This window comes from Pinus tabuliformis, chromosome 4_1 (genome assembly GCF_031772625.1).
Source record: "Pinus tabuliformis cultivar Carrire ecotype Pingquan chromosome 4_1, CPIR1, whole genome shotgun sequence".
NCBI classification, from domain to species: domain Eukaryota; kingdom Viridiplantae; phylum Streptophyta; class Pinopsida; order Pinales; family Pinaceae; genus Pinus; species Pinus tabuliformis.
Window position 1 is genome coordinate 179,624,707 of NC_142303.1, and position 24,909 is coordinate 179,649,615.

A 24,909-nucleotide genomic window follows, 5' to 3' on the forward strand; every position below is an offset into this window, starting at 1 on the left:
AACAATATTTTTTAAATCCAAAATTAGGAAACTAGAAGTAAATGAATATGTCAAATTAAAAGAAAAATAATTTTCAACTGGGACCGCTAAAAAATACTCAAGAATGAGGGTTGGGCGTGGATTTTATTGAACGAGTCAAATTTAATTAAAAACTAAGTACAAATTTTGAGAACACTCTTGCAAATAACTTAGAATGATTTTTAAAATTATGAAGGAGGTTTTTGTCAAATATAATCTCCAGGTATATGCTCTTATATTTTGAAAAATGCCTCTATAAAGCTCTTGGTGGACATTTTTCGAAACCCATTTTTATAGTTTTACTCCTTGTTTTTTCATAATAAACATAGGATTTTATCCATTCTTTTCAATTATGACAACACTGCTTATAGTTTTTCCTCTCATGGTATTATGAATACTATTTGGTGCCTTTAGGATGATCAAGGTTCTCAAATCTCTTCTTTCAATGGTTTAGAAAAATTGGAAAACCAATTTTTTGAAGAACAATATAAAGCCCCTCAAGTATCCTCAATAGTTGAAGTCATTCAAATTGCCCAGTCCTTCCTGAGAACAATTGATGAGGAGTGTAGTGATTTAAGGGAGGAAGTATCATTAGAGGAGATTAAATTGATGCTACATAGTTTTTAGAGAGACAAAAGTCTTGGGCAGGATGGTTGCGGTGTATAATTCCTTTTAGAATATTTTGATATTTTTGGTCTAGGTCTGATTGTTTTTATTGAGGAATCCAGAAAGGAGGGCTAGATTTATCCTACTTTCAACTCTATGTTTATGGTTCTCATCCCAAAATCCAGTCACCTTCTCTCATTCTCTGACTTCCAACCTATTTCCATTTGTAATTCTATATACAAATGTATTGCAAAGATAATCACTTTCAGACTTAAGCCTATTCTCTCTAGATACATTTCCCCTGAACAATTTCCTTTCCTTGAAGGTAAACAAATTCATGAGGCCATTCTTGCACAACATCAAAAACTGAAATTTGAAAGGGGTTTTATTAAATTCAATTTATCAAGAGGCTATGATCGAGTAAATTGGATTTACATCATACTCTTGCTTACTCATCTAGGATTTTGCATTGATTTCATTAATTTAGATATGTCATGTATTTAGTATGTTTCTTTCGCTATGTTGAGCAATGGTTTGGCTCCCCCCTTCTTCAATGCTCAGCGAGGCCTGCAACAAGGCTGCCCCTTATCTCCTCTTCCTTTTTTACTAGTGGTGGAGGGTCTGAATGAGCTTCTCAATTATGCAAAGAGGTGAGAGGCTTTCCATGGTGTGCTTATTGCCCAGAACTTGCATATAATCATTTGTTATTGTTAATAATACTGGATCTGGTTAGTTGCTAAAGTGGATAGTCATTTGAATCGATGGAGTCACGGAAGACTATCCCGTGCAGGTCACCTGATGCTTATTAAATCAGTGTTAGAGGCCATTTCGGATTATTGGGCCTCGTTGGCTTCAATCCCAAAGTGCATTTTGGAAAAAAATAGGAGATTTTGATCTTTTCTTCTCTGGTCTAGGAAAAATGAAAAAGGGATCTTGCCTTGGGCCAAATGGGACCTCATCGCCAATCCAAAAGCTCTAGGTATTTGGGTTCTAATTAAAATATTTCAATTCTCAAAAGCTTTGGATGCAAAGTGTGGTTGGAGGTGATCTCTATAGATAGTCTGTGGACTTTGGTGGTCAAGCATAAATATATTGTTCCTTTTTGTCTTCATGTAGAAATATAATGTCGCTTTCTATCCTGATGATTGACTTCAGGGTTGGACAAACCATGATCAAATATTTCCATTATTTGGCTTGTTATCCTTAATTTTTTTGATATTATTGGTAATGGGCTTGCGTAGAGAGTTAGACAGGGAGACAAGGTTTTTCTTGGTCTTGACCCTTGGCATGGCAGCGGTCATCGTCACATGCTTCCGACCCCCTCCTCCCCCCTTTGATTTTTTGGCTCAGGGATCATACTTTTTACAAGCTAGCTCATATATCCAATCGAAACCTCTTCTCATTTCGGTGCCAAGGTTGGATTTCAGTTGAATATTTGGGTATCGAGGAAGAATTGAAGGTTTGTTGGCAAGATTATGCATAATCTCTTATCAATAGTCCCATTCATCTGATGGAAATGCCAAACTAATAATCTGATGCATTTCCCTTGATGATATATAAATGCCTAAATTAGGCTTCGTTTCCCTCATTGCTAACAGATTGAATCTTGTGGAGAAATGGTGATGGAGGGCTATATGGAAGGCCAAATGTCCTTTGAAATCACAAAAATATTTTTGTGGTGTCTCATGATGAAAACGGTTCGTACTTGGGATGTCCTCCAACGGAGATTTATGTTCGGGTGCTCTCTATCAAAATAATGAGGAAATTGCCCTCCGTATTTTCATGGAATGTCCTTTCTTTGAGAAAGTCTAGCAATTGTTTGAATCATCTCTTGGACACACAATTCTTTGGACTGGTACTGACTTAGAGGGGGCATGGCATTCGTGGCACTCTGATCACATCTATCATACTTTCAAATGCCTCCCTCTAAATATTTGTTATGGGGTCTAGCTAGCTAGGTACAAGGTGATTTTCATGGATAAGGTTTCGGTCCCGTGTCACAAAACTAATGAGGTGTTTGCTATCTTACTTCCCCAAGGAAAGGACTCCACTTCCCCTGGGTGATTACCCTAAAAAGTTGATTTTCAGGGGCTTACTTTTTTGTTTTAAGCAGATGATAACTTTCATATCTCTCGACTTGATATTTTTCACCATCATTTCTTGACAATGGATGCATATACATGTTTTTTAATCTTTAGCGGATTTTAGTTGCACACAGGTCCCGGTTTTGACATTAACTATTTTGTTATGGAAGGTTGATCTCATTAATTGTTATCTATGATATATATATATATAGGATAGTTAGTTATATTCTCTCCTCATGAGTATATACATTGCCACCGATTTTTGTACAAATTATTATTATGCTCTCCACTTTCAGTAAGCCGGTTGGTTGGTGATATTTTTATGTAGCTTAGTTACTCGGTAAAACATTTATACCCTGTGAAAGTACACTATTTTGCAGCTGTTTACTATTTTGGAGCTGTTTGGTTTTCTTCATAAATACACTCCTCAAGTATATATACAAAACGTACTTTTCATCGGATAATTAAAAATGAAATTACTTGTTTTTCTCCTTCATAGAAAAGAAAAAAATTGAAGTTTAACCACTTTAAATAAAATTGTATATACATAACTCTTCCGAGCTTTGTAAGTTAATTACTCTTCTAAATAACAACAACAAAAAAGTCAATAAAACCATAAAATTTCAAAAACTTAATTCTTATAACAACAAAAAAAATGAATAGTACCTTACAAGTTAGAAAACCTAATTATTAGAAATCAATAAAAATAATAAATAAAACCATGTTTACATCGTTAAATATAACTTAGTTCTCTCCGTGTTTGCCCAACAGACTTATCCCACACACAGCATCTTGGCAACCTGCATTTAAATCTGTTCCATTCTTTGCTTCATTAAACATGCTATATACTAAATTAATGTTCAAGCATTCCCTGCAATCTCTATCTTGTTTGAACCGCAGATTTTGCATTACCGAGCTACCAAGTCACTAATGGAATCATTGGCGTTAGATGCAGGAACCGAACGAGTGTGAGCGGATGACACAGAAGAAGATGCGGTTGCAGACGCATGTGGCGATCCAGAACTCGTCATTTTGGTGGTCTGAGAAAGATAGGAACTCACAAAATCAGGCTTTGTGGGATCCGGTAAGTACGTCATGGAATCGGTTGAAAGCATCAAAGTGACCGTAGACATCGCTGGACGAAGATGGGATTCGGTTTGTGTACACAGAAGTCCAATCTGAATGCATTTCAACACTTGCTGCTCATCGCACGTTTCAATTATGGCTGGATCAATCAGTTGCACAACATTTCCTCCATCGGTCCACACGCTTTAAAAATGAGCGACATAAAATTTTACCTTTTGACATATTCTTTCCCAAACTTTTAAGACTTTAAATAACGTAACAAAGTGAAACTGTGAAGCAATTAATAAATTAAAGTGAAACTTTATCTCTAAAAGATTAAAGTGAATCACTGCCATTCCAGTCTCTTTCATAGTTTATGTCATTGAATCGCTACAATTCCAGTCTCTTTCATAATTTTCTTAAGGAATGCTCTAATCACTAAGGAATAGTTCCCATATTCACCACAAACTGGGAAACCACAAAAAGGATATTACATAATTACTATAGAAACGTCGTCGAAACGGAAGGCGGTGAACATCCATGCTCCGTCAAAGAAGCACATCAACGAAAACGTGAGGGCAAAGATACCCCCGAGTATGCGATATATTTTGAAATATTCTTACATTTTCGCCATTTCAAAATCTGTGGTTTCCCAGGTGGGCTATTATCGATGTAGAGTTGAACAAGCTTCGATGCATTCTGCTGGCCATTCTAGTCTCTTTCATAATTTTCTTAAGGAATGCTCTAATCACTAAGGAATAGTTCCCATATTCACCACAGACTGGGAAACCACAAAAAGGATATTACATAATTACTATAGAAACTTCGTCGAAACAGAAGGCGTTGAACATCCATGCTCCGTCAAAGAAGTACATCAACGAAAACGTGAGGCCAAAGATTACTGTCCTCAGCACGCGCTGCTTCAAATCAAGCATTAAAACTATATTAATATATTAATTTAATAAAAATTTAGTGCCCAGTGATATTTGTTTTTTTTCATGGTGAAGATGATGTAATATTTAATATTTTGATTTAGTGCAGTCAAAATAAAATAAAATAAAATTAAAAAATAAAAAATTGTTTTTAATTTTTTTCATAATATTTTTTTCTAATATATCATATTTGAAAATCAATAATTAAATTAATCTAAATCAATCTTAACTTTAAGTATACAAAACTAAAAAACTTTTTTATTATAAAAAATATTTACAAAAATTAATCCCTGTTTAAAATAAATCCACACTCAATATAATCACAAATTTATTAAAATATCAAATTGATTTATATATTTAAATACCATTTTAAATAAAACTTAAAATTATATTATAAATTAAAAATAAATAAATTAAAATGTAAAAAAATTAAACTAAAAAGATATTTGATCCGCATACTAATTTTTCCTCTGATCCACGTCCTTGACCGAATCCTATTTTCGACTCTTATGTATGTTGGTTTTTGTTTTTCCGCGTGTCCACGTTATATTTACATTTAGCCACAATTCACTTTATAAAGGGTTATATTATTTTATGGTATTGCTTTTTTATTTTTAAATTTAAAATATAATTTAAAAGTGGGGATAAAAATGTGTTTTCTAATTTTAAAATTATTATGAATAGTTTTATTTTAGTTAGGTTGTATGTGTTTATTTTGGAAAAGAAGAATAGCATTTTTCTTAAAATTTATGGTAAAAGAGTTAAAAGGCAAGTAGGTTTTAGAAGGAATTACTCAACTATTGACCTCTTTGTTGAAGAATGTCAGGAAATAAAATTGATTTATTCTGTTTTTGTTTACTTTAGAAAAAATTTTGACACAGTATCTAGGGAAAAGTTATGGAAAACACTCGATGAGATAATGGTTCCTTTTGTTGGAAAGGGAGAAGAGAGGAAATACAAATTAACACACACAAACAATAACACGAACTGCGGCTCTTCTATTGATCACTCAAACTTGATGATTATAGCGACTCTTTTATTGATAAGTCAAACTTGATGATTATAGTGAACCCAATGAGGGGTATTTAAATGTTTATGTCTAGTAACTTGCCCAAAATAACTTCACATGCACGCACACACTCTATGTTCGACTTTTCCCAAAATATGACTTAACTCAAACTCACTCAACTTGACTTAGTTAACTGACTCTCCAAATTTAGCCAACTCTTGCATGCTGGAGTAATCACAATTTTCAACACTTCCCCTTAATTATGACCATATGACTCAACATAACTCAAACATGACTCAACTATGCTTGCTAGGCTTACAATAGAAATTGACTCAATCATAACTCAAGAATGTCTACTAGTCTATGTCTCAGTTAGGCTTACAATGACTCAAAAGTTTTACAATTTTGCATTTTCTTTTCTGTTTTTTCAAAATTCTTTATCCTCAAAATCATTTCATTCTTTGTTGCACTTTTTTGTTGTAGGTTTTCTTCACTTGCTGTTGTTGCACTTTTTCTTTGACTTGTTTTGAAAAACAATATGATCTTTTCTTCTACACCTTCCTCTTCAAATATTCGTTCAACCATGGACTACTGCCACACTCTTCATCTTCAAACTATCTTCTTTGATCCGCTTCTTGTGTTTCATATTCTTGACTTTCTTTATGCCATATTTCTTGATAGAAGAATCTTATCTCTTCTTGACTCCATTGCTGAAAAATGGTTTCAATGCATTCATCTTTGTCTTCAAAAACATCCATGTCCTTTCCTGCCTCATGTTCTTCATATTCTCTTTTAGCTGGACTGTTATCATCTTTACCTGCACAATCAAAATCAATGTTAAAAATATCTTTATTATGCTCTTCAGTGAGAGCTTCTTCCTCTACCTCTTCCTTCTCTGCCTTCTTTGGTTTTTTTCATTGCATCATAATTTTCATTTTTTTCCATTTTACCAACCTCTGCTGCTACAAACAATTGTCTTCTACTTAGCTTCCAAACAAAATTGGGCTTCTCTCACCAAATAACAACATATCAATATGTTCTTTTTGTTGTGTCATGCGCAACCACTCATCACTAATTAATAGTTCTTCATCAAATTTAACATCAACAATTCCAATTGTTGGATCCACCAAACCACTTGTTGCTCTATTGATAGCTTTATCTATGCCAAACTCAGTTGTTGCTTGTTCACATACTACTTCATGAGTAGTTCCAACTGCTTTATAACTTTCTACTACAGTGGTAGCTTCAACCTTAAATTCTTCATCAAACATGGTGCTTACCATATTTCCACAATTAATCCGTGTTTCAAAATATTTTGATAGACTGATGAACTTTACAAAACCCTAAAATCTTATATATATATATATTCTAGTAACAATAAAATAATACCATACATTTTTTTTAATTCTTGGAAACTTACAATAAAATCCTTTGAAAAAGGTATACAAATTCTAGTAATAATAAAATAATACCATGCACTTTTTTTAATTCTATGAAACTTACAATAAAATCCTTTGAAAAATCTTTTTTTTTTACGCTTTTCAAAAACCTTTTCAACATAACCCTATGTAATAAACTCTTTTTAACAAGGTCCTTATAATAAAACCCATTTAAAGTATTATCATTTAAATGAATAATAATAAAGACCTTTTAGAGCACTCCCAAAGCTATTATAGGACGGAGTTGTCTATAATGCGACTTTTTGGAGATTCTGGTGACGGAATCCGGCGGAAGAAATTGAGGTTAAATCTTGATTTGTTGCAGTTAAAATGGTTTTTTATTTGCATATTTGGATTCAGCACCCTGAAAAACCTCTGGGACGCTTTCATTGTGCAGAAACTAGCTATCAAACTTGCGATTCCAATAAATTCCTGCCAGATTTTGACCGGAAAAACCCGCCAGAAAAGCTTTCAAAAAGTCGCGTTATAGACAACTGCTTATAGGACTCCTTTCCATATTCCATAACACTTTGATTTGGAAACAAATGCCTCCTCGAATTATCTTACCGTCTCACTCTTCTAGAAAACGTGATCACATAATTATCATTGACTATATCCCTTAAAAAGAAATATTTTCTGTGAATTTTTTAATCCTGATTTTTCTTTGCCTCACCATTGTTCCTGTCTGTTGTGCATTGACCTTGGCTCACGACAACGTAGACACGCGACCCAAGAAACCAACCGCTATGGTAGCGGAAAGAGGTGGGACTGTCTGCAGTGGGATGACTCGCTCACACAATGGGAAACGCCTAACCAGCCATACATAGGGTATTCAATGCGCTGGGAGATGCACGGGAGATAGCCTGCTAACACGTGAATTCGAAAACTTGCCACTAAATAAGAAAGGGCAATTCAGGTGTTAGCGGGCTATGTCCCGTGCATCTCCCGACGCATTGAATACCCTATGTATGGCTGGTTAGGCGCTGCCCACACAATGAGGCTCGTATCACTGATCACAATCCGATCGATTTATAGCAATTGTGGCGGGGTTATGGCCATTTCCCTCATATACCTAAAAACAAATCTTAACTTTTCATGTAGATTACAGCTACATACTCTTGGAGATTTTAGTCTCATTTTGGAAAAGAAGATTAGCAACTCGCTTGAAATCCATTGTAAAAGAGCCAAAGTGAAAGCATGTTTTACAAAGAATCACTCAACTATTGATTGCTTTTGTCACTCTTAGGACCACTGTTGAGTAATGTCACAGCTGTAAAATTGATCTCTTATGTTGTTTTGTTTACTTTAGAAAAGATTTCGACATAGTTCCTTGGGAAAAGTTATGGCAAAAACTTGATGAGATAATGGTTCCTCTTGAGCTAAACGATGTTGTTAATAAGTTATATAAGAACATTATTGTCAAGTTTAAGACCACCGAAGGTTGGTCTTAAGAGATTAAGTGCAACATTAGTGTTAAGAAAGGATGTCCCCTATCCCCTTGTTATCCAACCAACTCACAAAATAGAAAAAGAAATAGATCAATCACTTCAAAATAAGCCTCTTCGAGGGGGAAACCTCCCTTACATTATACAAATAAACAATTCTTGTATGATACAAATGACAAGACTTCCTTTTTATATATAGGAGTCTAAGGGGTCACAATATAATCAGAGCCTGCATAATAATAATATTGTAAGGGCAGAACAATAACAATAGTGGGCTTCTATGGAGCCCAGTAATAACAATATGGGGACTACATGGGCACCACAATACAATAAGGGGGTTGCACTAATAACAATAAGGAGCTACACTAGTAGTATAGGGACCTAACACCCGTAACCTTTTTGGAATTTACATTGACAAGCTTGAAGAGTGTTTCGAAGATGTCGGTTGTGATGGACCCAAGCTTGATGGTATAATCACTACCCTTCTCCTTTATACCGATGATATTACTCTTATTGCCTGACGCCCTGATGATCTTAACAAGAAACTTACAACCCTCCATGATTATTTTTCCAAGGCAAGTATGATTGTTAATATTGACAAGACGATCCCGGATGCGGGTGACAACAAAGGACAGTGAGGTGGCTACCAATTGGGTTGGCGTGTGGCGAGTTCACATGGCCTCTTGCAGAGCGGCACAGTGGTCCAAAAATGGCATTAACCATCACCAGAAATGCACCTCAAGTGAGTGTTGCCACCATTTCGTTAACCACCATCAACCTCGGCTCAAGGTAACCATGAACTCTTGGGAAAATACCACCTCTGCTCCTACCAATCATCCCTTGCAACCTCGATCCTTGCAATGCCTTTGCCCTCACACAGTGGCGGCACCCAACTCCCACACAACCACTAGGAGACGCTGTAATCTTTATTGCTGCATCGATTTTGGCTCAGGCATCCACTTCACCCACAGCCTAAATTTTCAATTTATCATCCCTTCGGCCCTGGTTGCTCATCCCTCTGCTGAATTGCTTGCTAGCTCCACTGCAACGATGCATCCCATTGTGCTCAATTTTGAACGAAACTTGCCTACAATTGCCAACAGCGTGGTGCGACATAGGATGCGCAGCCGTAGGGGTGGGAGCCGTGGGAGCCTGAGTCGCTCCAAGCGCTCTTCTGCTTCGGAGACCACTTTCTCTCTGGCTGAGTAGAACACTGGTCGCTACCCATTTACACGCAGTGGAAGAGGTCGCTTCCACTTGGTGGCCTCTGCTATGCCTCTCGCCAACTTCCCCTCCACTTCCAGCCCATCTCCTAGAAGCACTCCACCAGCTCCTTAGCTGCATTCCTAGAATGCCCAATTCACCTTTCGCTCCGCCCTGAACCAACCCCTAATAACTGCCACCATCACAATTAGCTTTCACGAGAAAAAGCAAAATTATGAGGCACAAGACTCTAGGGTTGGAGGACGACTCACTGCAACTGAGGAACAAGGAGCAATGGGAGGTGGTTGCACCAAAGAAATGGGGCTCTCGAACATTGCTAATGGCGAACGCACCACAGCGGGGAGCAGTGAAACCAAAGCCAAAATGGATCTGGCTTAGACGAGTCTTCAGGGCGCAGAGGAGCGGAGCCAGGAGTAGTAGACCAGACATGCAGGGAAGGAAGTGCAAGCGGCTCCGCAAATGAACTAGGTCATAGACGAATACTGCTGCCTCATCGAGGAAGAACAACCGGAGTTGCAGGCTGGCGACACGGAGACTTCGCCGTTGGCAAGTGGTGACATGGACGAGTACAGATGCTTCATCGTGGAGGAGCACCCTCCATCGCCGCCACGTCCCTAGCTTGCCACCTCGATGCCGTGTGTTCACCGCCTGGTCTGCTACCTTGCTGCCACTCAACGTGCCACGTGCCTACCTAGTAGAATGCCACTCAGCATGCCACTTGTCTCAAGTTCATTAGGACTCTCGTTTTTAGTTTTTGCTTTCACTGGGTTTTTGTTTTTTGGGGAAAACTTAAAATTTTAGGCTCTTCAGTTGGGTTTACTTTTCTAGTCTCCTCAGATACAATGATACAAATTGGTTAATTTACTAGTTTCCCCTACGTGGGCGCAAAATAATTTTTGAGACACTTTGGTTAAGAACTGGTTTCCCTTCTGGGCAGTTCATTTCTAGTTTTTTTGCTGGTTGATGCCTTTCCTTTGGAATAGATAAGTACAGGCTTCAACCTCAGTGTATAATACTCTTTTTACCTTAATAGAATTAGCATAACTTAGGAAAAAAAATATATTGACAAGACGAAAGCCGTGATAATTAAATCCAAAAAGGTCAACTATGATAATTTCGTTTATGATAACAATTACTTAGAGAAGGTTTCTTCATACTAATATTTATGTATTGACATTCACCATTAGCTCATCTGGAAGAATTGAGAAAATGATCATAAGAGGTTCGAAAGCTTACTATGAGCTCGAAAACAATTATAAGTCAATTGATATTTGGATTTGGAGTAAAACACAGTTCCTCTTCAAGACTCTTTCCATCCCTGTTATTTTATATGGATGTGAGGTGTGGGGTTGCAGTAAATCTAGAGAGTCATGGAGAAAGATTGAAATGATCCAAAATCAATTTATAACCTACAAACTCAAGATTAAAGGTAATACTCCCTACCCTATTCTCTTGATTGAAGCTGGAGTTCCCCCCATTGAAAGTATGGATATGTTTAGTTATTTGATATATAAGAAGAAGTTGTCTAGCATGGAAGCTAGGAGGCTCCCCAAAATTGCTTCTAACTCTAGTCATAACCCCCATCTTCGGCGAAAGCAACACTGACATAAGGATCCCAAGTCCTAGCTCGACCATTGGGGGATAAAGAAGGAGATCATCTTGGAGAATAAGGGTAATATTAAAAATACTATTACTTCCAAATTTAAGGATAAGTTGTGGAGTGATAAGGAGTTGGAGGAGAAAAGGAAGTTAAGGTATTACAAGGAGGTGATCAACCCCACTCTTGTGAACCATAATTACCTTTTTGTCTTGACTAGTACTAAGAAGAAAATGAATGTTGCAAAGATACGAACTAATTCCCATGAGCTTCAAATTGAAACTGGGCATTGGTCTATTCCTAAAACACCTTTTGTAAGGTCTTCGGGCGTGAACGCAGTTGGGCACCGGGCGAGTCGGTGTGCACGATGGGCGCGCGGGCGCACGAGCGAGCGCGCGCTGCGACAATACGACGAAGTGCGACGATGAAAATTGGCTAAGGCAGAATATGATGGTGAACTTATACCCATGGAGCATGAAGAAGTATGGGCGAAGGCCGACACATACTTGGGCGCGTGCAGGGGTGTGTTAAACTTGTTTTGGGGGTCGGCTGGAGAGCCACCACCCACGCAAAACCCACGCTGACATATGTATATATTGTAAGCGTTGAGGCTTCATTTGGAAAGCATTGGAACAAGGCAACTTCACATAGCTTCAAGGGTAAACAAGTGCGCAGAATTGGAAGGTGTGTGCATAGCTCATGCGCATTATTGGAGGGCGCAGTCTTGATGTTACTTAGAGCCGGTCGAGGATTGGGCAAGGTGTGCCCAGGATTGTCTTGAGTGCAGAATTGTGCCGGGATTGACAAGGGTGTCTTGGTGGCTCGGGTGAGCACCCACCCTTTGTGCAAGGCGTGCACATGGTTATTGTAAAAGGCTGATTTGCCTATGTTGTAAAAGAAGCTAAGTATTGGCTTGGAGTTTGCCAAGCATTACTTGTGATGATTGTATTATAAAGAAAGATTGATTATAATATATTATCGGGTAGATTCATTGTTCAGGGAGTTGCCCCTCCCTTTATACTGTGCAATTGTTGTTCTTGTTATAATTGCTGTTGATAATGAATGAGTATGGGTGTTCATTGGTATAAAGGATAAACATAATTTTACTTGGTTGCGAAACACAAACTAAGTAAGGACAAGTGAATTAGGCGTAGTCCATGAATGTTAGTATTGGTGAAAAGAAAGCGTTCGGTGGTGCCGCACCTCGCTATAAGCGGTTGGAAGACTACCGCAGGTGTAGGGGCGTGACACCTTTGGTCAAAAGAACATGTCTCCTCTGTGATACTAAGTGAGTCGAAGGTGAAAAATATTTTATTTTGGATTACCCGACCCTTACTCACATATATTCCTCTTTTCAAAAAAAAATCCACACTACCAACCTTCTTGACTTGTTCAGTCGGAAAAACTATAGTGACTTTAGAACACTTCTCTCCCTTCTTTTTTATCATAGAATTAAAATATTAACTATTCTGAATTAATGGTTCATTTCTTAAAATCTGATAGACCATATTAATCTTGCTAGTCATTAATAATAATCATCATAAATTTAAAATATTTATTTTTATTTCAATTAAAATTTTAAATATATAAATAAATTTTAAATTTTAAAAAAGATATAGAGTTGAATTATTTAAAAAATAATAATAGATATGGTGACATTAACAAAAAATTTCCCATTAATTAAGTTTAGTATTTCTAACCAGCTGAGGCAAGAGAGCTTGGGATCCTTCCAGAATAAAGTTGCAATTTCAAAATAAACCTGCCCATCACGACTTTCACACCTCTCCGTAACCCGTTTTAAGAGTTTGAAGGGAAATTTTGCCATTCCTCCTAAGCCGTTTTAAAAGTTTGAAGGAAAATTTTGATGATATGGCAAATTCTTTAACTGTATCTAATGACAAAACAACCGGTGACCAACAATGTGCCCATCAAATTCCATCCTGTTGACTCAGACTCCCTTGACTCCCATCGATAATTCCCATTCATATTATGCATGTGTAATAACAGAAGAGGACACGTTATGCATGTGTAATGAATGACGTAGCTCAGTTAGTAGGTCCAAAACTGCGTTATGCGACCAATTCTATTGGATCATGCCCCGGGGAGTTTCTGGATTATACAACCAAACAAAAGTGACTTTCAACTTTTTAGATGCATTTTTTATTTTTTAATAGATAATTAAACATAGCATATCCCACAATAGGGGAAGGAAACGTCGAATTGAATACAAATTATATATATTGTAAAAGATTTATATTTATATGTTTATATATGGTAAAATATTTATATTTATAGTTTTATATTATACTATGTTGTGTTTGTAATATTTTTATTTGCATTTTAAAATTAATACTATTAAATGTTTAATGAATGCTATTTAAGAATCGGTGCGGTGTAACTATCATAAAATAATTATATTTTTTGTTTTTCATTTTCTTAGAGATTATAGATGGGGGCTTTTCTTTCTAGTTATGTTTTTTTGGTATCTACATTTCATGTTTTTGTCTTAAGTAGTGGTTGATGCTGCGATCAATATTCTCTAAATTTTTTCCTAGCATGAATTTTGAAGTTTATTAAGGATCTTACGCTCTATTGCCCTATGATTATTCCAAGGTTTATCGATGTTTTCTAATAGGTTCAAGTCTTATTTCTAGTTTTGAATTGTAAAGTCACTTGCACACACATGCAGATTCTTTATTGAACTCATGAGCACACTCTATTTTATGCAAGCTTTAATAGGCAAAACACCGCCCATCAAAACAATGTTTTTGCAATGTTCAACTCATATCTACAGTTAATGATGATGATAATGATTGTTAACGTCCACTGAGACCAAACTTTGGTCTATTGGACCTAAATAAACGAATTATTTAGTTTGATTTAAGATTTTATTCCTATGCTCAAAAAGCTTGGAGAGAAGCCTTCCGAGCTCACAATAATTTTGACATCGTAAAAGGCTAGGAAGGTCAGTATTGCAACAGAGATTTTGAAACTGAGATCTAATGTGGTTGTACGCAGGGTACTCTAAGAGGAAGTGATTTTCATCCTCAATGTTCGTATTTTCACAAAAATGGAAGAAGCTTTCCATCCATGGTGTTTTAGGAGCTGCTTAATGACCCATTTCACTATGGAGCTCATGAGAGTTCATTCTAATCTTGGCTATATTAATTTTCTTCTTTGAGCTAGTTAAAATAGAGAGATATTTTTGATCTTCTAGGGTGGGGTTGATGACCTCCTTATAATATCTTAATTTTCTTTTAGCTGCTAAATCTTTCTCACACCACATTTTTTCTTTGAACTTAGAAGTAACAATATTTTTAATGCTATTAATGTTTTGCAATGCAACATTCTCATCGATCTCCTAATGGTTTAACTAGGCCCTGGTGTCTTTATACCAGCCTCGCTTGAGCCTTAGGTGGTTTTGGTTGGAATTTAAAGCTAGTTTAGGAAGTCTATGGTCTCTTATGTTATTGAGTTTGTGCTTGTACAACAGAAGCCTAGTCATAGTTAGGCTCTTGATAGGGGAAGACCCACTTCTATAAGGAGAATAGGATAGGGTGTGTTGCTTTTAATTTTGAGGTTATATGTTATAAAACGCTTATGGATTTGCTCAATCTTTCTCTAGGATTCTCTAGAGATGCTACAACCCCAAACCTCACATCCATATAAGATAACCGGAGTGACTAAAGTTTCAAAGAGGAACTTCTTTCTATCCCACATTATGAGGTTTGTCATTTTACAATTATTTTCAAAACCAAAATAAGCTTTCCACCCCCCATTAATCCTTTTCTCAATGCTATAGTTCTAGTTGAGCTTGTGATGAATATCAATTCCTAGGTACTTGTAGGAAGACACTTCCTCCAAGTTACTATTGTCATACATAAAATTAGCGTAAGTGTCCTTCTTGGATTTGATAATCATAACTTTTGTTTTGTCAGTATTAACAATCATACCCATGGTAGAGTAGAAATCCTTAAGAAGTCTAAGTTGCTTATCAAGATCAGATGGGCACCTTGCGATAAGAATGATATCGTCAGCGTAGAGAAGAAGGATGATGACTATCCCAGCTAAGATCGTGCCAGCACATCCTGCTTCCTCTAAACAACCTTCTAGCTTGTCGATGTAAATGCCAAATAGGGTAGGGGAGAGGGGGCAACCTTGTTTGCCTCCGATATTACACTTAATATCTTCTGACCACCCCTCCTTTCTCTTTAACTTGGCAATTACATTCTCGTATAACCTTATAGCCGCAGCTCTCAACTCAAAAGGAACCTTTAGCTCTTCTAATCTATTCCATAGGTTGTTTCTAGGAACCGTATCAAAAGCCTTTCTAAAGTCCACAAAGCAACATAATATATTGGATTTACGATTCCCCACACTTTGGTTGTGATTCTACTTCTATTTCAGTCAGTTTTCTTAATTGTCGCTTTTGTGCACCATAGTTTTCATAAGTGTCGCTTTTATGTTTGCAACTATCTCTTTTGTTCACTTTCACTTTAATAAGTTGTTTTTCTTCATGTTATCGTCGCTCTCGCATGTGTCGCTTTCAAGGTCATTCACATTTTGCAAGTGTCATCTTCATGCTTTCCTCTTGTCACAGGTGTCCTTTTAACACCCTCCTCCTACATCTACCCAAGCAATCGGCCAGCCAGGGTAAACATGCGATGAGAGGCCACTATGATATGGTTCGACCTCTTAAGTCACATTAAGGAAGTGGAATCAATGGAAACACACCATGCATACATTCAACATCAGCTACAGGACCCTCAAGAACCAATCCAGTACTTTAGATAACTTGCCCTTGGGTCCTACTGAACTTTTGGACAACTTAAGCCTCAATGGCTCTCATGCTATAGGCATGACAACATCTAGAAACACAAAGTAACTCTCACAGGCTTGCCTGCCAGTGACCATAGACCAAATTTGTTAGTGCTATGCCAGTGACCCCAGGATTTGAGCCACTTTTTCAGGCCCAAGTCCCATGTCACTACCCATAATTGAACCATCTCTTCAGATTAGTAAAATAACATGGAAATGGTAGTACTAAAGCAAATACTTATTCAAGACCTTGACAGGACCCCTACTAGCCATGATAAACATTTCGTCAAACATATTGCGAATGTGTAATCTATAGGTGTAAATAACAATTCTGAGCATAGGGGTCTCTTACTTAGCTGGGAATCGCTAAGAACCATTGATGCCTCAACACATCAATTACCATTCCATCCATTAGGTCATAGATACATTGATCATTCAATTACAAGTAAAAACATGATGAGAGCCACACATGGTTGTTGTCATAAAACACATACATAAACAACATAATAGCAGCAGAGACACTCATGAAAGTACAACAATATAGACCACATATAATCAATCAAAATGCTCATAGAAATACAAGCAGAAATAACCTTTCATTAATGATGCAAAATCCAAGCCTTGGATGGGACTTCCATGTTCCACCCGACCGTAGAATGGCTAAGCCAAATTTCTCTTCAACCATTCACCCTTGTGCCATATTCGAAGCTTGAATGTGGGATATCATAAAACACATCAATCAGAAATCATCCAGGGCTTCCAGAGACCATCCACCTCAACCCATAAAACAGTGATTCCACCTCGCGGTTGGACATCACAAAACCATCATCAAATCGGTCTCTATCCCATCCATCCAAGGCTCTAGAGAGTTCGTCCAACCGAGGCTCCAGGACTAGTAACTCAACCCACAACTTTTACTGGGCTCTAGAGTGTTTGTCCAACCGAGGCTACCAGACTAGTAACTCAGCACAATTTGTTCCAAGGTTCCAGAGTGTTTGTCAAATGAAAGGCTACACGACTAATAACTCAACCCAAGCTAAAGAAACATGAGAACCAACCAAAACACAACAATGAATGAACCCATAATCACCATGGATATACAGGAAATGGCAAGGCTAGGCAATCCACTATGAATCTCAGCCATCCTCCATGGCAATGATAGGCCACAACCAACAAACCACATGCATATGCCATGCATGCCGAAACTAGTGAAGGAAATATACATGCAACTCAGTACCTGCAAGAAAATATAATTTAGTTGGTGATCCCGATTCCCTCCTTTTCTTTCCCGCTCTTCCTATTCTTTCTTTCCCTAAGAATCCAAGTATGCCACACCCTCCAAGAGTGTTCCAAGAAAACTCTAAGTCTCCAAGAGTATGAGAGAGAGAGAATAATGAGAGAGTGCTCCAACACTTAACTAAAAAAATGTTACCAACTGGTCCTCAGAAGATGTTTAATGAATGAGGCCTCTATTTTCTTCATTTTCCATTATTTTCCTTCATTTTCCTCTTCACATGCAACCTGTGGCCTTTCACCTTCCTTTTCTCCTAATTTTCATTATTTTCATAAATAAATGTGCCAAAAATTCCATTTTTCCTTTCCAAAGCCTTAGTCATTGCCCTTGCCAATTTCCTTATCCATAAACAATCACAAGTGATCCCCATCACTAGGATTATGCCCAACATTCAACTTGGAATAAGTGTCCCATCATCCGTGGTTATTATTTTTCCTTTATTTACTTTTATTACATGGAATTTTCACCAGGGTTGTTACAGAACCCCCCCTTGGGGGAACAACATCCTTGGTGTTCAACAACACCTATAACCACAAAATTGTTGTAATAAAAACATATACTGTCGATGGATCTTTATAACTTAACTTGTTGTAGTATTTACAATGATCATTCTACTGATAAACAAACCAACATGAAAACATAACAACATAACATCATGATGACATGACACCCATACCGCTTATTGGAGCTTTATAACATAGCTCATGGTGGTATTTACATCCATATAGATATGTACATAAACCAACATCATCAAAACATATATCAAAGCATATACCAAAATCACACCAAAACACCAAGCCAAAACACTTTGCCTCAACCGGAAAACAAGGAAGGATACATAGCCTGCATCTGATCTGCCATCTCCCATGTAGCTTCATCAGGACCAAAGTGCTTCAAATACACCTTAAATTGCTCGATTGCTTAGCTTTAGAGCATGAGCACCTTTTTCTACAATATACACTGAGGCTCCGGCTGGAATTTTCCATTTGGTTCCACCTGCAATACTAATCAACCAATCATATGATAATCATCTTTAAAATACTTCTTAAGAAATGACAAATGGAAAACATCATGGAATTTCATTGTTTGGAGGCAGTGCAATTCGATAGGATATTGGCCCAATCCTCTCAATAATACTGAAGGGTCCACAAAACCATGGTGCTAGCTTGGCACATGATCCAATCCACAAGGAGTTTTTCTTTAGTTTGATGCGCAAGTACACTTATTCCCCAACCTGGAACTCCTTGAACAACTTTTGCGCATGGAATCCCCCCCCAAGGCGTGTTTTGGGTCTCAAATCCCAAGTTTTGACCCAATCTTGTTGTAAAGCTCTGCGAATTGTGGGCGTGGAGCGCGAAAAGTATGATAGAGTCATAGGGTTGTCCACCCTAGTTTTGTATGTAATGTTGGCTGGATAGACCTACCCATGGTTCGCGGACCATGGGATTGTATAAATAGAGCGAGGCTCTAAGTGTAAAAGGAGAGGAAGTAGAGAGATAGGAAGAGAGGCTAAGGAAGTAAGGTGAAGTGTGTCTTTGGGTTGTAGAGTAGGAGAAGGCTTTGCAGTTGAGTGCGCAGAGGCCTAGTAGTCCGTAGCTGAGTGCGTGGACCCCTACAGTTGAGTGCGCAGGGCGAAGTCGAGTCTGTAACCAAAGAAGGAATTAATAAAGAGAAGTTTTATCATAATTTTGTGTATCTATTCTTGGGTTAATGCATGTTTGATATAATTTGCAAATATACTGTTTATTTACTGCGCGCACCTGTATGAATGGTTTATGTTGTTAAGTATAACTTAGAGCACACAAGTAGGCTAAAATAGTCAACTAATGTTGGAATACCTGTAAGGTCTTGGGTAATAATGCAAAAGCGTAGTGTTCGGCCCCCGAGTAGGGCTGCGTGAAGGCAGTACATTAGGCTGCGAGCTATGGGAAAGTGCGTGAAGCGACTTGCGTGCAGGGTCAAACTACGGACCACTTGAACTCATCAGACATCTCCAGGGTGCGGAAACATGGTTCTAGAACCCTTCCATACTACTTTGGGTCAAAAGGGCTAGTAGTGCTGGGATTTGTTTGGCTAACTTAACTCTGAACCTGGGTCAGGCCCCAGTAAGCCAAGAAATGGTTTGGTTGTGAGGAACGGGATCTACATAGAGATGTCTGATGTCGTATCACTGGAATCTGATAAAGAAAGGAATTGAAGAGTGGCTAGATAGAAAGATTCACAAGTTCGCAGCACAGGAAAATAGGAATCTGCTGTTTTCAAAGGAAGAGTGGTTAGATTTCTACTTATATATGGAAATCCACGAAATCTTCTTTGCATCCTTCCCCTCTGAGTTGTATGAGTGGATCGTGAAGCTAGCAGACAGTCAAGGGATGTGTAGGCTCGACAAACCTGTTGTGTGGACTCCATAGTTGGTGCGGAGACTGGAAGCACCAGAAGATAAGATCGCGCGCTGTGGACCATTGGCTCGATCGAATTATAAGAGGATTTATCACCGAGTTCGTAGTAGATACTTTAGTCAGCTATAGCGAGGCGGAACGCTGCTTCCTCAAAGGACCACGAGGTAAGTACGTTAACTCTTTGAACACTTGGATTAAAATGCTACTGTGTAAAAAGCAGGTTATGCGAATAAATTGATTCTTGGGGCTATGCAAAGTGGGAGGATATACAAAAACGAAGGTAGTGCAGAACTCGAATCTAGCCCCTTGATTTCACCTCTGCAGGAAAGCAAGGAAGTGCTTGTAAAGGTTTCACCAAGAAGTGTGATTAGTCTAATAAAGCAGCGAATTCCATGCATACCACCCCCACCTACACCACCACCAACTTCACCATCTTCACCCCTGTCTTCGCCCACACCACCTCTGCCACCACCACAATTCCATATGGCAAGCGCGATAAAGTTTTTGGTGTTCAAAGGAGTAGGGAACGAAGATCTGGACCAGTTTTGGTTTGTGGTAAAGGTTGTATGGGAAGCGCAGGGGGTCACGGATGACAATATAAAGAAAGCAACACTGGTCAGTGCTTTGTAGGATTGCGCACTGACGTGGTATATTAAGCACTCCAATGACAATCCAAATTCGGGGATCATGGATATCCAAGCTGCGCTAAACAAGGAATTTAGCAGGCCAAAATCAGAGACATAGTCGATCATCGAATTTAAGGAAATCACGATGCTTCTAGGCGAAACCCCCTAGGAGCTGGATCAGAGAGTGAATTGTATGACTCGTGAAGCCAACATGACCTTGACAGATGGGCAACAACGCACATGGTTTGTAGCATCGTTAACGCCGCATCTAAGGAACACACTGTCATAGCAGAAGCTATCCACTTAGGCCGAGGCCTTGGAGATCGCAATGAGACTGCACGAGACCCTGATACAAGATCCTAACCTGGGAGTTCAATAGATTCACGCGCAGTTGAAAAACTTGTGCTTTGAGATGAAAATTTTGAAATAAGACAGGACAACCTGCCTAGAAGCACGTGAGGAGGTATTATGCATAAAATGAAAAGGCTAGGGACATGACAAGGACCGTTGTCCAATCTTCATGAACTACCTAGCGGGAGGAGGACCAATGCCCTTGAGACCAGAGGCACAGGTAGGACCGAGTGTGATGCCTGCATTATGGTGCACGATTTGTCAGATAGGAGGGAAGCATGCTACCGATAACTACCATCTATTACAGAAGTATACGCAGAACTCCCAATAGTTCTTCTGTAATTTTTGCAGGTCAGTAAGCCACGATGAGTGTGCCTGTAGAAGTTATGAACTAATGATAGATTGGACTCCTACCTGCAGAGTTCAAACTGAAACACGGGCCCTCGATCAAAATGCAGGGATGGCACGTAATGGATTTCAGGGGCGCGGACGAGGTCAAGGTGGAATGGGACCAGAAAAAGGTCGTGGATCACTGATCTGTTACAATTGTAGAGGGACAGGGCATTATGCCCGCAATTGTACAAATCTGATGAGACCATCATGCTTATATTGCACCTAGTTTGATCATGAGACGAAGGACTGTCCTATGGTGATAGTGAGGTTGTGCGATAAAGGAGCGCTCCAACCTCCCCTGACTCAGAACCTATAAATGATGAGGTCTAAGTTGCGCGAGGAAGACCCGAATGTAAATATCATGCTCCGAAGTGGTATCACGATAGGAGATGACAAAGGCAAGTAGCCCGAAGAGAGTGCCTGGGTTCGCAAGGCTCCAACAAAGGAACTAGAATTTGATTTAGAGCACGCTAAGGAGACATTCATGGAGGCTAAGAAGAGCTTCGTGGATGCCTCCACTTCAGGAAGTAAAGACAATCCAGAACTGGAAATGGACCCGTCAATGCTTACTACATTTTTGGAGGCATGCATGAAGCTATTGCATGATAGAAAAGCTGTGAAGGGACTGCAAGAACTCATCACTAGATGTGCTGGAACCACAACAGGAGAACTGCGCGTAGTCTGGAAGCTCAGGAAGAACACAACACAAACAAGAAGGGAGATGAGATTGATCGCACAGATCAGGGAATATGAAATGGATCAAGTGATTTTGGATCTAGGATCAGATGCGAACGTCCTGCCAAAGCAGACATGGGAGTACATGGGCAAGCATGTGCTGTAATGGTCTCCTATCCAATTGCGAATGGCGAACTAGAAAAAGATCCTACCTATGGGAATATTGTAGGGAATAATGGTAGATATCGAAGGTACGAGCGCGCTTGCATATTTCAAAGTGATAGAGATTGTTGATGACAACAATCCCTATCCCAGATTACTGGGAATACATTGGGCCAATGACATGAATGGAGTGATAAATCTAAAGAAGTGCAAGATGATCTTCGAGAAAAAATCATTGTGCGTAGTGGTACCTTTAGACCCTACGGAAGGATCATGCTACATAGAGCTAGTGCGCGGCTACGACAGTGACGACGATTTAGACTATATCTACAAGATAACCGCGCGGGAGCAGGACTGGGTGAATCCAACAACGGATGGCAGGATTTCATGGGAGCGTGAAAGCTCCTGCACCTCAAATTCAGACGAGGAAATAGAACGATGGTAGAACCGGTTACACGTGGTAACCACACTCAATTACAACAGGTTGATAAGGTCACTGCACTGCATAGCAACAAAAACAAGAGACCTGCCTATGTATGACGGATTCAGTGAGGTGGAGGGGTTCCTGAATAAATTTGAAAAAGAAGTGCCAGAACAACTGGGGTACACACTAGCAAAATTATGAGGACTGGCGCAAATAAAAAAGGATGATGCTCATGCGGTTTGGAAAGCCTCAGATGTAGTTGAAAGCAGGGTATGAAAGACAAAACAACCTGCGCGACCTCCTTTCCAGATGGGTATAGGCGTATGGTGCGTAATCTACATGAATGCACACTGTCCTCACGATAGGAAACATGACTGACAAGCACGAGCGGGCAATATGATGGCGCAAACGATGACCAGGAAGTATGATAAGACCAAGCGTATAGAATATTATCCACATGGAAGCCTTTGACAAAGTATGTGAAGTACTAAACGTAGTCCACCATGTGAAGCAAACTGACTGGGACCTGCGCGTACCAACGGTTCTATGGGCTTATAGGACCATGTGCAAAACCTTGATCATGCGGGCACTTCCGAAGCTGAAGTATGAAGCAGATGCTGTAATCCCTATGGAGCATGCGAAGCCTAGTCTGCACATAGCAGCACCCATAGACACGATGGTTCACGAAGCCCGGAAAGGAGGGATCACACAGCTGCAAGAAACAGAACGCATGGGACTTGAGGAAGAAATCCAATAGGGAAACCTTAGACTCCACAAACTTGAAGAAGAAAGGGTACGGTTAAGGAAGAAAAGTGCTTTGATGGACGTGAAAATCAAGAAGATGGAGGATGAGATAAAGAAATATTTTCTCGAAAAAAAGACCAGAATGGTAAGGCAAGGTGCGTGCAATCTCGATAACAGGGTGAAGGCCTATTGCTGCGAATTGATTAGTATTATGCCTTGACTTGGACCGCATATTGCTAAGCATAGTGACCAGGGTAGCACGTTACAAATGGTGAAGTGCGCGATGTTGACCGTAATAATACAAGGTGGGGGTTCTTCAGGAACCAGGACGGAGGACAGGATGGATCTCTACACAGGTGGTGTGACCACTTGAATAGCCGAGGGAAGGATAGTCTTAGTACTCTAGGCAGTTGGAAGGGAGAGCGGGACTATAAACTATTTTGCTCGAGAGCTGTGCGATATTGGAGATGACGCAGAAGCAAAGAGTCACAAGGTCCGCGACCACGCACAGGGGGCTGCACTGTCGCGCAGGTTGGCCAGAAAGTGACCGTTGAAGTCACTATTCACGCACATATATGGGATGTACACATTAATGCAGAGAAGCACTCCAGACACAGAGGTCTCGGAACAACGCATGCAACAGATCCAGCAAGCAGCAGGTCAGTGCGCTGCTGACCTCCGCGCAGTTCAAGAACAATTGGAGGGACTCCGCGCAAAGATCATCGTGCCGACAGAGTGACTTGAGGGCGAGTCATGATGTTTGTGTTGGGGGCTTGTTGGGGATGGAATCCCTCCCAAGGCATGTTTTGGGGCTCAAAGCCCAAGTTTTGACCCAATCTTGTTGTAAAGCTCCGTGAATTGTGGGCGCGGAGCGCGAAAAGTATGATAGAGTCACAGGGTTGTTCACCCTAGTTTTGTAATGTAATGTCAGCTGGATAGACCTACCCATGGTATGCGGACCATGGGATTGTATAAATAGAGCGAGGCTCTAAGTGTAAAAGGAGAGGAAGTAGAGAGATAGGAAGAGAGGCTAAGGAAGTAAGGTGAAGTGTGTCTTTGGGTCGTAGAGTAGGAGAAGGCTCTACAACTGAGTGCACAGAGGCCTAGTAGTCCGCAGCTGAGTGCGCAGACCCCTGCAGTTGGGTGCACAGGACAGAGTCAAGTCTGTAACCAAAGAAGGAATTAATAAAGAGAAGTTTTATCATAATTCTGTGTATCTGTTCTTAGGTTAATGCATTTTTGATATAATTTGCAAGTATATTGTTTATTTACTACATGCACTTGTATGAATGGTTTATGTTGTCAAGTATAACTTAGAGCATGCAAGTGGGCTAAAATAATCAACTAATATTGGAATACTTGTAAGGTCTTGGGTAATACGTAGAAGCGCAATGTTCGTCCATTGAGTAGGGCTACGTGAAGGCAATATATCAGGCTGCGAGGTACAGGAAAGTGCAAAGCGACTTGCGTGTAGTGTCAAACCATGAACCACTTAAACTCATCAGAAATCTCTAAGGTGTTGAAACTTGGTTGTAGCACCCTCCCATACTACTTCGGGTGAGACCTCAGTCTGCACTCCGCGGACTGTTGCCAAAAGGGCCAGT